The sequence below is a fragment of the Convolutriloba macropyga genome, chromosome 7, assembly GCF_964194025.1.
Source record: "Convolutriloba macropyga chromosome 7, txConMacr16.3, whole genome shotgun sequence".
In the NCBI taxonomy this organism is placed as follows: Eukaryota; Metazoa; Xenacoelomorpha; order Acoela; family Convolutidae; genus Convolutriloba; species Convolutriloba macropyga.
In genome coordinates this window covers 64,951,382-64,967,581 of record NC_134474.1, presented here as the reverse complement: position 1 = coordinate 64,967,581, position 16,200 = coordinate 64,951,382, and positions in this window count along the sequence as shown.

Genomic DNA, 16,200 nt, shown 5'->3' with positions numbered 1-16,200 from the left:
GATGTGATATACTCAGCTAAAAATTTCTTTCCCGCCATTTTGAGCATATTAGTTTTATATCTTCTATCTAAAGTCACTTCAAGGTCTAATTCTTTTTTATCTCTAATAAAATTTATAATCTCATCTCTAAATTCTTCATTAATTTCATATAGATTGCCAAAATTGAGGTAATTGGTTCTATTCAAGATTAAACTCTTTTTAGGTCATTAAAATCATGTTTACGTTTTAATTCCTCCATTTGGTTTTTATTTCCTCTGTGAACCAAATTAGTTGGTCCCAAAACTCAGCCAACTTCAAAAATTTCCTGGATCTGAAAGTCAGTTTTTAATTTATCAGAAAAGTTATATGAAAGAATGCTTAGCGCCGTTTTCGTAGGACAAAATTCCGTTTCTAGTCAGCCTTATATGGTGCATTGCTCCACAAGAAAAAATAGGGATATTGCTGAAGTAAATGTGTTTCATTCTCAGAAACATATGTTACTTGTTTCATTGTTTGGAAAAATTGAACAAATAGATGTGTGCAGCCGTTTTGTTCACAATAAAAAGAGTTCAGTCTGTTCACTCATTGCCTAATAGTTTTTTGCAACAGTTTCACTGTTACAAACGTGTGCAACGGTTACAAACCTTATCGTCGTCAAGTTTTACCACCTAATTACTTTGTGTATTAAAATGGTATGTTTGCATTAAATTTGCTTAAATTGTAGTTTGAGATTGATTCTCCAAATTACGGTTTTTCATATTCTAAAATTTCAGTGGTATACCCATAGCAGTTGCTGAAATAATAGTATATACAGGTTTATTAAGGTTGGACAGAATTGAGGAGAAAAAAAACCTGAAAAAACTGCAGTCATGTTAATCAAAAGAGTGAAGTTTTAGGCTATTTCAGGCCAATTAGAAATGGTTATTAGTAGTGGATAAAAGGTGCTCTCCAAGCGCATTTCAATTTTTTGAGCTGTTTTTACATAGTGAAAACTCCTCAAAAAATTTTCATGCACTTGTTCGAGCACCTTCCACCCACTACTCTATATATCTACTACTTGCTTATACCCCGATTTTATTTACTACTATATATTAGCTTGTTTTATCCACTACTACAAATTACCTTTATATTCACTCAAAATCTATCATTTCTTGTCTCAATTAGTGCAAACCACTAGTGTCGAGTTAAGCTGGTAATAATCTATTATCAGACGGATAGTTTGGGTTCTATCCCCACTGACTTCAGTGGACGTCCCCAGATACTAGTATAAAACTAGTGAGACCGTGTAAAAAGCACGTAAAACCAACTTGCGAAAATTGGTGTAACCGCTTCGTGGATAACTTGAATAAAAAACCAGCTCAACTCTTTTTATAAAATTTAAATTTTGTAAATATTGATATAATATTAAGATCCTTGTTTTTATTTACTACTTGGCCAAGTCATAATTAAGCTAAAACCCAAAGTAATAGCAAAACTTAATAATTTATTGAAAAAAAAAAGCAAATTTCAAAATAAGAGCGAAATCCCTCTTTTAAGAGCGAATCACTCTTTAAGAGCGAGACCGCCCCTATCGGAGTGATGCCCCAGTACAAAATCACTATTTATCGCGCTTAAAGAGTGATTTCCCTCTTTTTTAAATAAATTTTAAAATTATCTAAATTTTTTAATGAATTTTTCATTTTTTTATTTTAAATTATCTATACTCTTCAATAAATTTATATTTTCTTTTACTTTTTCTATATTTATCCCATTATTTAAAAGAAATGAGACCAAATTATAATATTCACATGAACAATTTTCTTCATTTTGTGTAATAATAGGATTGGGGGCCAGATCAGTGTAACTGCTTCGCAGATTTCTAGTAAATCCTTTAGGTATATCCACATCTGGATGTTGTCTTTTTACATGAGCATTCATTCCATCATATCTCACAATAGAAGGGCATTATGGACAACTAACTTTAGTAGAAGTACAATTTCTACATGTATACTTGCTTTTATCAAAATCTGTTCATGGTTTTACATAATTACATCTATTACAACATCTAGTTATAACTTTAAGATTAGGGCTAGGATCAATGCTAGATTAGGGCTAGAGCTAGGATTAGGGCTAGAGCTAGGATTAGAGATAGAGTCAATACTAGGACAACATCCAGATTCATCTTTAAAAGAAAAATCTGTTTTTATGCAAATACCGCTGAATGTTTTATCACCATACACACATTTACCAATTTTATCTTCATGACATATTGAATAATGAAAAGCTAGATTAAAGGGAGCTCCACATTTATGATTACACTCTAAACATTTTATAACCATTTATGATGGGGTAAAATCTGCGAAGCAGTTTGGTAAACCACGAACAAAGTTCGTTCACTGATTATAAATAATATCTAGCCAAGATTTCAAATATATCTTCAGTATTTTCTTTAGATGTGATATACTCAGCTAAAAATTTCTTTCCCGCCATTTTGAGCATATTAGTTTTATATCTTCTATCTAAAGTCACTTCAAGGTCTAATTCTTTTTTATCTCTAATAAAATTTATAATCTCATCTCTAAATTCTTCATTAATTTCATATAGATTGCTTAATTACTTTCCCCCTTTCTATTCAAAATCTCATCCTCTTCATTTATATATTCTTCTTGTTTTGTATTTCGTGAATCATTATCCAACTCTTCTCCATATCAATAGTTAACCAATGTACTTACTCTACTCAACATTGTGCTTGCTCCCATTGCTATACCCCCAGCATTTCTTGATGTCATATCGGGATAAATATGACTAATTATAATTAAACCTGAGCTTATAATTCCACCAGTAGTTGATAAATTGCTTATACCTTTTCCTGTAACCATTTCTTGTGTTAGAACATCATTCTGTATTTTCATATTATTTAATTTAAGAAGTTTTTTAAAATAGAATATACAGCTATCATGATTAATAACATTTCTATCCGTGGCATTAATCATGAGTGGTTTCATATATGCCATAAGTTTGTTTTTATCTTCACTTTCTAATTCATCTTTTAAACTAAGAGCTTTTAAATCAAGTAAACCAACTCTCGAGTCATATATAATAGTTCTATTCTTATCAATAATAATAAAAATATTCTCTTTCCTATTATATTTAATTATACCATAACGAAGTTCATCTGACATTCCATCTGTTCAATTATAATAGTCACTATTTAACTCACTAATTATTTTATTGAGGTTATGTTCACATTTATATGTTTCATTAAAATTTCTGAGTAGATCAGCTCCATTATTAGTTGTTTAAAAAGTATCACAACTCATTCTTGTTGTATTAATTATTTGAGCTGGTTACACATTACAATCATTTGAATATTATAATGTCTTCCTTCTGCGAAATAAAAAGCTATATCCATTAACTTATCGCCCATATCATCAAGAACAATTACGCTATCTTTGAATTTAGACTTATTTTTTGATGTGATCATATTTATATCACATTTATTAAATCTAATAAAAAACTTGCCAGTCTCAGGATCTATCCAATCTATATCATCTTTACACCAAATTATTATATTTTTAGCTTGCTGTTGGTCTTTATCTTGGTCTTGGTAATGGTTTTGATCAATGTAACCGCTTGGCGGATCTAAGTATAACTTTAAGTATTGTCTAATATAAAATGTTTTGCCTGTGCCAGTTCCACCATAAACAATAGTATGTAATGGTGACTTTTCGTATTCAAATCTAACTAGACTCCTATTCATAAATTCACCAAAGCTTTCTTCTAGTTTTGTATATTTACTCGGTATCGAATTATAAAATATAAAACAAATTGTAATTATGATAATAAAAATTAAAAAAATACCTCCTTTATCCATTTTTATATATAAAATTTAAATATAAAACATGCTTGTCCTAACTTTTGAGGAATTCAATAATAAATTTAATATTGATAATAATGCTATGAGTGATATCAGAATAAAAGATATAGGTAAAGATATAAGTCTAACACCAATTGAAATTGTAATGAGAGATGATAAACTAGATAACACAAGTGAAACTAACTTCAACATTATTGTAAATATACATCCAACTGATGGTACACATTGGGTTTTAGTTATAAGAAGAGAAGATGGTCCAACATATTACTTTGATAGTTTTGGTGTAGAAACCCCACCATTATTCCTAGAAGAATATGTTGATCTAGGCTCTAATGAAAGAATACAACAATATGATGAATCTTATTGTGGGGCTTATCGTTTATATATTATCTATCTTATTGATAGAGGATTTAGAATTAGAAGCTTTGAATATTCTAGTTAATCAAGTTAAATGTCCTGAACTATATAATGAGTGTTTTTGTTTGGGTTGTAATGTTAATGTTAATGTTAATGATAATGCTAATGATAATGTTAATGATAAAGATAATGATAATGATAATGACATTGATAATGATAATGATAAGGATAATGACATTGATAATGATAATGATAATGATAATGTTAATGATAATGATAATGATAATGATAATGTTAATGATGATGATAATGATAGAGATAATTTTATATATCTTTTTTGTGAAAAACATCAAAGGGTTAAACCTGACAACAAAGAATTTCTTAGTAACAATATCTCTATAAACATACATAAAGATCTACAACCATGGCTAAATGATGATAATATAATTACTGAAGCTACACTCCCAGAGAACTTTAGATGTATAATATCTGGTCCTAGTGAATGCGGTAAGACATTCTTATTAAAAAAACTTATTCTGGCTAGTACATATTTTTGATAAGCTATACATCATTGGACCTAGTGGCGATCAATATCAGGGTTTAGAGAGAATAAACCCAAAAGCAGTTGTCGAGTTTGTTAAAAATATAAAAGATATACCATATCCCGATAAACTACCCAAAGATTTAAAGAAAATAATGGTATTTGAGGATGTTAGAGCCAAAGAACCAGTTATTAATGAATATTTTTGTAGAGGTAGACATAATAATTGCAATATGATATCTCTTAATCAAAATCTATTCACAATAGATAGACAGAGTGTTAGAGAGAATTGTAATCTATTTATTTTATTTGAACAAAGAGGTAAAGTCCTCATATCTATATATCAAGATTTCTTTAATAATGTTGAACTTAGTTATAACGATTTTGCTAATATATGTAATCAGGTATGGAAAGAGCCTTATAAATATATTGTCATTGATATAACTAAAAAATATATTAATGGTAAACTAAGAATTAATTGGGATCGGAGAGTTTTGTAGTTATTTATGTTTAATTATAATTTATAACTATAATAATCTGTGAAAATTGTGTAAGGGATTCTACATATTTTCTAAATCTTTCTTTAGTATATTTATGGAGATATGTACATAACCTACAACAGAATTTTGTTTAAATCTATACTGGGAGATATGTTTATATACTTTACACTTTCTACATGTTAGATATTGATCGGGATTATTAAAATGTTCTAGTAAACGATCATGTTCATCTCTATATGTTATAACTCTATTACATACAAAACATTGATATGGTTTACCCTGACACCAATTACAACTTTGAGCCCAGGACTTATTTTTACATTCATCACATTTAATACTAAACATTTTTTCAGGAAAAAAATACTATCTCAAATATGTTATGATTATAATAAAACAAGGCTTTGCCTAGCTGTCACACTAAATGGACCTTTGGTCAGCTAACTATGTTAGATGCAAAGTAAAACTTGATACATCGCCATTAAATTCTATAGGTCTTCCATGCTCATCTTTAATATGAAACTCTATATATTCTATTCTGTCTTTAGTTACATTTTGATATAAGATATTAGTTGGTATAATATTTATCAAGCAACCTGATGGTTCTGTTAGAGTAAAAGTATATAGTATGTCTGTGTTGTTCCCATTATCTTTAAAACCAGATATCACATTACAATAAATGTTAATAGTTTTAAAACCCATAAAATCAACAATTTTCTGAGATGTATATTTACCTTGTTCATATACTATTTTTCTAATGCCCAGGAATGGGGCTATTGAATTTTCTATGTCAAAGTTAATTGCACCTTGTTTTAATTCCATTCAACATTTCATTGTATTCTTATCGGATTCTATTATAACATTACCATTAGTTTCTTCTTTTATTAATTGTGCTATTTCAGTTAATTCATATGCACCTGGTGTAATTGCTTTATTATCACTATATAAGAATTGATTATTCCCTCTATTCACATTAAATACCGAATTATAAACAGCTAATCTAATTAAACCTAATTTTGACGAGTTAAGTATAGGTTCACTAAAGTTAAACTTTTCTGTTGGCTTTGTCATTCTAAAGTTAAGTGTATGTTCTTCTTTAGTTTTAGCTAGCGTTTCAAGTATCTTTTTGTAGTTCATATAAAATTGAATCGTCTGTCATTTTTTATCTTGTAAAAATGGATTTTAATTTGGATACAACTTATGGTTATAATAACGATATACACAAAAGTAAGATTATAAAATACGAACCAAATAATCTAGCAACAATGAATATGGTTAATACCAATAATAATATCATTCTCAATAGAGAAGAGAATCATTTAAATTTGCGTGATTCCTATATAGAGATAGAATTTATTGTATTAGATGATGCTGATGGTGTATTTGCTAATGATGCTAATATCAGATTAGTTAATTATGGTTTGATTGCATTATTTAGTTCAGTTAAGCTTGAAACTAGTGGTGGTAGTACATTGAATATAAAAATCATTGTCATCCTAATCGATTTATGAATAGGTAAGTTATTAACTGGTACTGATGATGGATATGAGAGTGGTTTTGTTAGAAACCAAGGTAAAAGAGATAGTCAACTTAAAGGTGACCATATTGCTGCAGAACGAGGTCATATGTTTATGATGGTTAAGATGAGTGATCTATTTAGTTTCGTAATTGATTTAGAAAAGATTATATATGGTTTAGGATTTAAATTAAAATTAAAAAGAAATATTAATGATAGAGCTCTATTTAGAGTTAATGCTGGTGCTGATGCAGTTGCTAATGATGCTAATATAGTATCAGAGATATATCGTGGTGTGTGCCCAGTACTGATCCTAGTATTGACAATAGAATCATTGTGCAAAAGAGTTTAAGTAAAAAGAGTAATGTAGACATTAGCTATTATGAAAGAAAGACATTTTATGAGAATGTGCCCAATGCTACTAACTTCTTGTTTGATCTAGGTATGAGAAGTGGTATGGAAAGACCACAATATATAATAGTTGGTTTTGAAAATAATATTGTTTATAAACAAACTCATGATGCAAGTACATTTCATATGAAGAATGTTACTGAATGTTATTGTAAGATTGGTAGCGAGTTTTATCCTGAGGATAGAATGAATATTAATTATGGTTCTAATATTTATAATGAGGCGTTTAAAGAGATTGTTAGCTTTAATAAAGATTATAATGGGCTATCACATTATAAAAAACCATATACAAATCATAGAACATTCAAAAGCAGTTATAGAATATATGTATTTGATAGTAGATATCAAACTGATCATATAGGTCCACAACCAATACAACTTAATTTTAAATTTAGTGCTGCAATTGCCGATGTTATATGTCATGCATTAGTATTAACTAGAAAGGTTATTAGTGTTAATAGTGATGGCAATAAGATGGTTGATATAGTATCATTATTATAATTATAACTATGGCCCAAGTCATTATTTTAGATATATCACTAGCTATAATCATCTGCGAAGCAGTTCCTGATGATTATAATTATAACTATTTCTTACTTGTCTTAACAAAACCCCTAGCATAAATAATATCTAGTTTCTTTTTATTCTCTAGAGATAAGCCTCCAGCTTCAAGCTTAATCTTAGCCTTGGGCCTAACCTTAGGCTTAATAACAACAAAGGGATTATACTTTTTAACTTCCATTATTTTTTATATATACAAATGAGTCTTTTAAAAAAGTTCAAAACTAATTCATATTGTGTTGGTGGTAGACATTATAGTGGTACTAATAATATAAGAGGTTTTGTATCGGGGAAGGGTACTAAAATGTTAAAGGGTAATTGTGTTGAATGTAGAAGGAATAAGTCAATGACAGTATCGTATGCAACAAAAGAAGCTCAGGGATTGAAAGATTTCTTTAAAAGTGTTGGTAAAGCTACGGTTAACTTTGGAAAGAAAGTTGCTGATAATCCAGTAAGAGCATTAGAAAAAGCAATTAAAAAAGAAAGTGCAGCTGCATCTAGAAAACCTAGAGCTGCTTTATCGTCCACACCTGATTTAATTAAATTTGCAACTACTGGCGAGGGCATAAAGGTAGTACAAAAAGGAAGAGTATTATACTTAGGTACAAAGAAAAGACAATTTAGTTATGGCTAAGGCTAAGGTTAAGACTAAGACTATAGTTTCAATTATGGCTTTAATCTTACCGATAAATATTAATACTAATATTATTATTACTAAAAACATTGTTATTACTAAGCACTAATAGCTTTAACCTAAAAAAACACCTAACCTATTTTTCTTATCAACGGAGTTGCGGCTTCGATTCTTCCTATATTCTTCATATACCTTAACTAATTCATTATACTCATTATTATCTACTTTATTATCATTCGTTGATTTAGTATATAGTTTATCAAACTTGTCGCTAAAATGTTCAATTAAAATATGCATTTGTGAAAAATTTATATTTTTATTTCTTGTTTTAGTAATAATTGTTTTTGATAATGAACCACAAACAGTTGCTGTAGCAAAAGCTGTTGGTATAGAATAAGGTAATCCTATACCTGTTAATGCAACTGATGTTGTTGCCGTTGTTGCTATTGATGATAATAGTATTTCTGTTATCTCAGCTACGTTAATATAATTTTTATATCTACTTAACTTCTTAGTATAGTTATTAGTTTCAGTTTCATAATAATTTCTAATATCTTTTATAATGTTAATATTGTTGTTAAATTTATTATTTGCATGAATCTTTTCGTTTATCAACTGTTCATTGACAGTTGCAGCATTGCCGATCTGTTTCTCAGCCGCTTCGCGGGTTAATCGTTCTGATACTGATGACAAATCTGGATATAGTAATCTCTCAATCGGTGCTGTTGGTTGACTCATTTTCAGTAGTAAAATAACTCTCAAATCTTTCATTATACCTTCTTTTTTAAAATCATAATGCATCTCTAGTCTTGCGTGTTCTTTCTTGTCTACTAACTTACTTTCTAAAAATATAGCTATTATGTATTTTATAACTATCTTCATCATTAAAATATGGTTTTCTTTTAAACCCCTCCATCTATCAACACATGCGTCACCCAATTGAATATTAGTAATTGACTGATTAAACTCATTGTTATCAAACTCCAGTTTTAATTCATTATATTTAGAAATGGTATCAGCGGAAACTTTGTTGCCAAAATGAACAATATTAGTTTCAACTTCAGTAACTTATTGGCTAATGTGGATATATTAGATGAGTTAAGAGAAACTAGTTCAACTGTATCACCATCAATCCATACTGTATCTCCATTGATTGTAGATGATGGCAAACCAATAATGTTTGCATTTAGTCGGCCAATTGTAACTTCTTCAAATTTACCTTTTCTTAGTTCAGTTATGTTTTTACTTAAAATATTTATTTTATTATTAGAAGATAATAAGTTATTATCACAATAATCTTTATTAACAACATCTTTTTCATCTAACGGAGGATGTACATTTGTAGTTTTATAAGTATCTTTCATGTCGATATTATCATTATCTTCTTGGAATAAACCATGAGCCCTACTTAGTGTTAAGTTGTTCATTGATGTTGATGTTGATCGATGATTAGCCTGATTGAATGTATTTCTTGTCATCTTTGGATTTATTTACAGAAAGATTTGGATCTACGAAGTAGCTGACTGTAGGTCTATCGGGGAACCCGCAACTATGTTGATCCACCTTGCTGGCTTATGACCGGAGGTCTATCTGCGAAGCAGGTTCCCTGATATTTAATGATTCTAAAACTTTATTATTAGATTCGAAGTCAAACTCGGATTTTAATAGTTCCTGTTCAAAATACTTACTTTCTATTATCTCTCCATTCATATCTTCTATCTTATAAGTTGGTGGTTGTGTTTTTAAAATCTCATTAACTTTAAACAACTCTCTATTCCAATTAGAAGTGTAACCTTTAAAAAAGATATTACGTTTATCTGCATTTCTAACATAATCACCAACTTTAAATTTTGGTGTTGCTTTGGTAGATTTAACATAGTATTTAACTTTATCAGGATTATTAGAAGCATCAACTGGTGTCATATTAATTGTTGAATAAATGTTATTGTTACATGTTATGACTGCAACATTTAGTATATGTACCCAATTACCCTCACCATTGATGAACATTGGTTTATTAATTATATGTAATAATGTTCTATTGAATCTCTATAAACACAGCCTTTAAATCACTATAAGTAGAATATAGTTCTGTTTCATATTCTTTAAGTAAAGATTTAAATGTTTTATTGTAAAACTCACTACCTCTATCTACCCATAAATTTTCTGGTTTCCTATGTTCACTTAATACTATTTTAAAACCATTAGTTATAGATAAACTAGATTTATTCTTTAATGGAATAGCCCATGCATATTTTTTGAATATATCTATAAAAGTTAAAATAAACTTATAATTATTGTTGTATTTATTTAGAGATGACTTCTCAATTAAGTCAGCTGACCATGTTTCATCTTTATATAATGGTATTATTCTTTCTCTTCTAAACTTTGTTATTTGAGGACTGAATACTTCTTTAGCTAATAGTTGTTGTTGTTCTTGTTGTTGTTGTTTTTCCATCATTATTTATTTACCATAGTTAAAACCAAAAAATTATCTAATTGCTCTTGATTAATAATATTCATATATAATAGTTGCTGAGATATATCTAGCATTTCATCGTATAATCCATCATGACCAGCTTTTGTTTCTAGTATCAATAATTCTAATCTTTCTACTAAACCGTTTAAATGGCAACTTCGTTGATCTGCGAAGCAGGTTCCCTGATTGTTGGGGTCAGTCTTAGTAAGACCACTAGCTTTAACTTCTTCTTCTTTACTAGTATCATAAACAGTGGATTCACTACTAAAGGAATCTCTTCTCGATGATGCGATACTAATTGATAATCTTCTTATAACTTTCGATATATTACTTTTAGTATCCCCTCTTTTTTTTATAACCAATATTCCTTAGAAATTGTTTTATTTTGTTTTCATCACCTTTTATGTCTCTTTCTGTCATATTTTTATTAGTGATAAACATAAGGAAACCTTAAGTGAAATCACAGTTGTTATTTCTATGTTTTATACCATTCGGTGTTATATGAGTGGGCACATTATTAATTGTAAACTCATTTTCATTTGCATCTAATGGGACTAATCGTAATTGAACATTCGTTTGTTTTCTCATATCTGCTAGCATCTCGTTATCTAGCATCTAGTCATCTGACAGAGAACCCGCTTTGTTGAACGGGAGAGAACTCTAAAGCTTTCAATGCATTTGTGTTGTCTTCTATCCGTAAACCGGTTTCACCGATCTGCGCAGCAGTTTCACTGATCCGAGATGCGGTTTCACCGATTGCTTCCATTGTTTGTGTTTGGTGGGCTTGTAGTATTTCACTATTAGTATTTAAAGTTTTAGTTAGAGGATCAAGTAACTCTTCTATTTCACCATAATATTATTGTTGTTTTAATTTATCTTCTAATCTATTTCTTCTGTTTAGTTTTTGTAGTTTATTTAATTCTATGAGTTTATCTAGCCTAGTCATTTTACAAAAATAACTATCACAGTTCATTATATAATCTTATAGCGGCTTCAATAAACTTTCTATCTTCCTTAATTGTTAATTCTTTAATATTAATTATCATTGCTGGGTTTACCATAGTCCGTCGGTTTGGCGCAGACGAAGTCTGTTGGCTGATTTTATTTAATAAATGTCTTTTGAATAAATACATGTTCTCATCTAGGGGATAACTTTTTATATTATTTACATAAAAACTTTTATCATCAAAATTACTTAAACTTCTTATACTTATCTTAATTATGGTCATACAACTTCCTACTATTTGAATCCTACTTTCCTCTACTGTCCTTTCCTTATTATCTATCAGAGCATTATAATATTCCTCGTGCTTTCCATTACTTTCTTTCTTTATTCCTTTCTCTTTTGCGCCATAATTCTTTATAATATATGTTTTGGATTTTAATACAATAAATTCTTCTTTTATTTTACTCCCTAGCTCGTGTTTAAACTTGCCAGGGACTTTATTTTTTGTTTTTATAGGAATATCGGGGAACCCGCTTCGCGGATCTAGAATAGACAAGTCCATGTGCTCTTTGTCAACATTACCTCTAATAAAACTATCCGTGTCCATATAGTGAAGGTTGATGTCTTCTAGCGATGGTTTCAGTACATCATAATAAAATTCATACATATGGAGTTTACTTAACTCCAATACAGTAGAGCCTAGATATATGGGTTTATCATATTGTATTTCTTTTTTATAGAATTCTATTAGATTATAGTTTTCAAATCTAATTAAATCTTTACATGTTGGTTTACTAACAGCTTTAAGTTTTTCATAATCATTAGTTAGGATCTTGGCTTCTAGAGACTTTAAAGGATTCTCACAACTTTTACCAAACAATGAGTTATTCATTAACTTAAATATATCTTTCTCAGGCTCAGTTTTAGCTTCTGCTCTCATTTTAGTATTAAGTTCAATATAGTCTCTTATTATATAATCTTGTTTATATTTAATTATTCTATGGACATTAGTAACCTTTATACACATCTCAACAACAAACTTTAACATCCGATAGTGTATTGAGTATTCATATTTATTATTCTGATCTAATATTATTTTCTTGCTTTTCGATGAAGTTGGGGGTCTTTGTTTGTATCCCAGTTCATTATTATCTAATTCTCTTCCATGGGGTAGTAGTTGGAAGTTGCTAGTTCTCTCTTTACATAAATTAGTATATTCTAAATCACAGATAAACTAATAGCCGTAATCACTATCATCTGAAGTATTTAATACTTTGTCTAGAATTGCGTTGGAGTACTCAAAATCTTTGTATGGTAGCTTTTGCATTAGTGCATAACCGTAATAGTTAATAGCATCGATGTACCATATAGACCTCCGGTCATGCTCTGCCATGGATCTTTGACTCTGACTCTGAATTCTAATATACCTATCACCCATAACACCACATATGCCACCTCTCATTGCACTAATGAAGTCTTTTAGTATTTGCTCATCTTGTGTTTTGTCTAATTCAACGTTGCTTAGTTTTAGGAAACAATCGAAGCTGTAGCCTGGTAGACTAATATAATGCAGAGGATTGAGTTTATATGTATTCATGTTTAACTTAACAAATAGATTGAAGCAGTGTCCTAATATGAATATATCATTTTCCATATATTCCAATGTTGATTCTTTACCTGTTTTATTACTATTAGAATTATTAAAATCATCTACTTCATCTTGGTTTGGTAACTTAGTTGTTAGTGATGATCTAAAGTCCTGAATTGATAGATTGCCTAGTTTATTATTATAGCTATTCTCAACTTTAAAGAATTCATAAGGATATAATGTTTTATTTTCAACACTATAAACTTTTGCCATTTTATCAAGAGACATTGTCAAGAAATAATATATCTATCTATCTATAAACTTTAATATACCCACTCTAAACATTCTAGCTTTACCATTAGTACTAGGTAAGATATTCATTTCTTCTCCTGCTAATATTCTGTTTAAATATCTCATTAAATAATAGATTGAAGTCATAGCCTTTTCCATTATGAAATATTACTGGAATGAAGTTTTGATGTTTATAGTTTAAGTTACAAATATTACATGCTGGGCCTCTATATCTACCTGTTTGGTGACAGTGATCTCTAATTTTATTAACACAGTTTTTTTTACAAATGTGACATATCATTAGCATCATGATACAATTTATCTTCTCCTGTGAATAGCATTGCTTTGTTTATCTTAATGCTATGTTTTGTTTCTATTTCTAATAAATCTCCAACATAATCTTTGATGCAGTCTGGACCAAAGTATGATTGGTGTCTGCTATGCCAACTATAACCAATAGCAATAGGTGCATGTTCAGTTATCTTATATGTATTGCCACCAATCCTTTCATCTGTTCCTTTCATGTAACATTCAATATCACTAAATATAACATCATTCACTTCTTGTTGTTTATGTTGATTCTTGAATTAAATCTGTTTTAACTTAGGGCAAAAAATCTTTGGTTTGATTTGAACACAGCATTCATGAGTTTCATATTTATATTGAGAGCTAAACCAATAGGTACAATTATCACAAAACCAGACTTTTGCATGTTTGGTATTGGGTCTTTCTAGTAATACTTCTACATTTTAAATTAGAGCACAATGTTCATTCCAGACTAGAATCCTACATTTTGTCTATCTTTTACAAAGTTAGAACATTTCTCTAGGCGTTCTACTTTTGCTATGTTAATATCTTGAGTAGGCCTGTAAAACCAAATATTGATATGATATTTATTTTGGATTTTTGTTATATAATCAAATGCAGTTTCATTATATTCCCAGTAATCGACTAGATTTTTAATATACTTATTTTCTCTAGATGCATCTTGGGTCACAGGATATAATGCGGCTGTAATGCATAATCTTAAGCAATTAAATTTATTACTTTTAATATTTAAAATAGCTTTTGTTCTAGTTCTTAGATTTGGTGGTAGTTCGATATATGATCCTAATGATGGTTTAGTTTTTCTATATTTAGCTGAATGTCAATTATTCCAAGAAACTCATAATCATAGCCATAACCCTCATGTTTCTCTAGTATAATCTAGCCATTGGTTTAGGTGCAGTCGATGATCTTTAGTCATATATTCATCGGTTCTAAAGTTCATAAGAGTTGTCTTAGTCTCTTCTTCTCCTCTCTTCTTGTATAAGCAATTGGCCGTAACTTTATATTTATATGATTTAAATGGTTTAAACCCATCTAATATGTAATCTATAGGCTCATTAATATCATTAATATAACTACCCGGCTTAGTAATATATAGCTGTCTTTGATTAAAGCTTGATTTAATAGTATAATTATCTGCGAAGCAAGTTCCCTGATTAGCAAAGCTTGGATCAGTTGAGGTAACACTTTCTCTCATGTGTTTATTCATGTGAGTTTGTAGACCAATCTGATTTTTAAACATATCGCCACAAACCCAGCATGGTTCAGTTTTAGCTATATCTATGCCAGTTTCAGTTTCAGTTTTAATAAAATCCTTAGTTTTAATAATATTAGTTTTAGTCTTAGTTTCAGCTTTAGCCCTAGTTTTAATAATATAATCATCTTCATCCGAATTTTACACCCTCTCCGAGATTTCTTCTTCTTCAGACTCAAACATTTTTTCCAATAGTTCCTTATGTTTGAGATCGTATGATTGATGCCTGTATAAACCCTTCTTTGATTCAAAGGATAAATTACAGACGTCGCAGAAGTTTATGACACTAGTATTAGTTGATTGAGACATGTATTTATTTAGGGAAAATTTTGGAAAAAAATTTTCGAAAATGAAAATGAAATGCAATAAGTGTAAATATAAGTCTTGGAAAGAATGTTGTAATAATTGTAAAGACTTAGAATATTCTTGTTATGTATGTAAAAAGATGGTTAAAGTGAAAGATTCGAATATCATTATTCTGATCCTGATCAATATCTAACATGTAGTATGTGTAATGTTTATAAACATATATCATTATATAGATTTAGAAATAGGAAATGTAGACTATGTATTTATCTTCATAGATATAGATATGGTCATACTAGAAATCAATTCAGAGAGCATGTTTATAAGTATAATATTCAAACAAGCTAATTCTTCTATGATGAAGTTTTGGTTTTTATTGATTTTTTGATTGAATATAGAGCTAATATATAGTAGTGAATAAAATGGGGGTATAAGCAAGTAGTAGGTATATAGAGTAGTGGGGGCAAGGAGCTCGAACAAGTGCATGAAAATTTTTTGAGGGGTTTTTACTATGTAAAAACAGCTCAAAAAATTGAAATGCGCTTGGAAGGCACCTTTTACCCACTACTGTTATTGCATAATCGCTATTTGTATCTATCACGTTAGGTGTCGAGTGAAGCGTGTAATTGTAACATTGATTGTAAAGAGAAAATGAG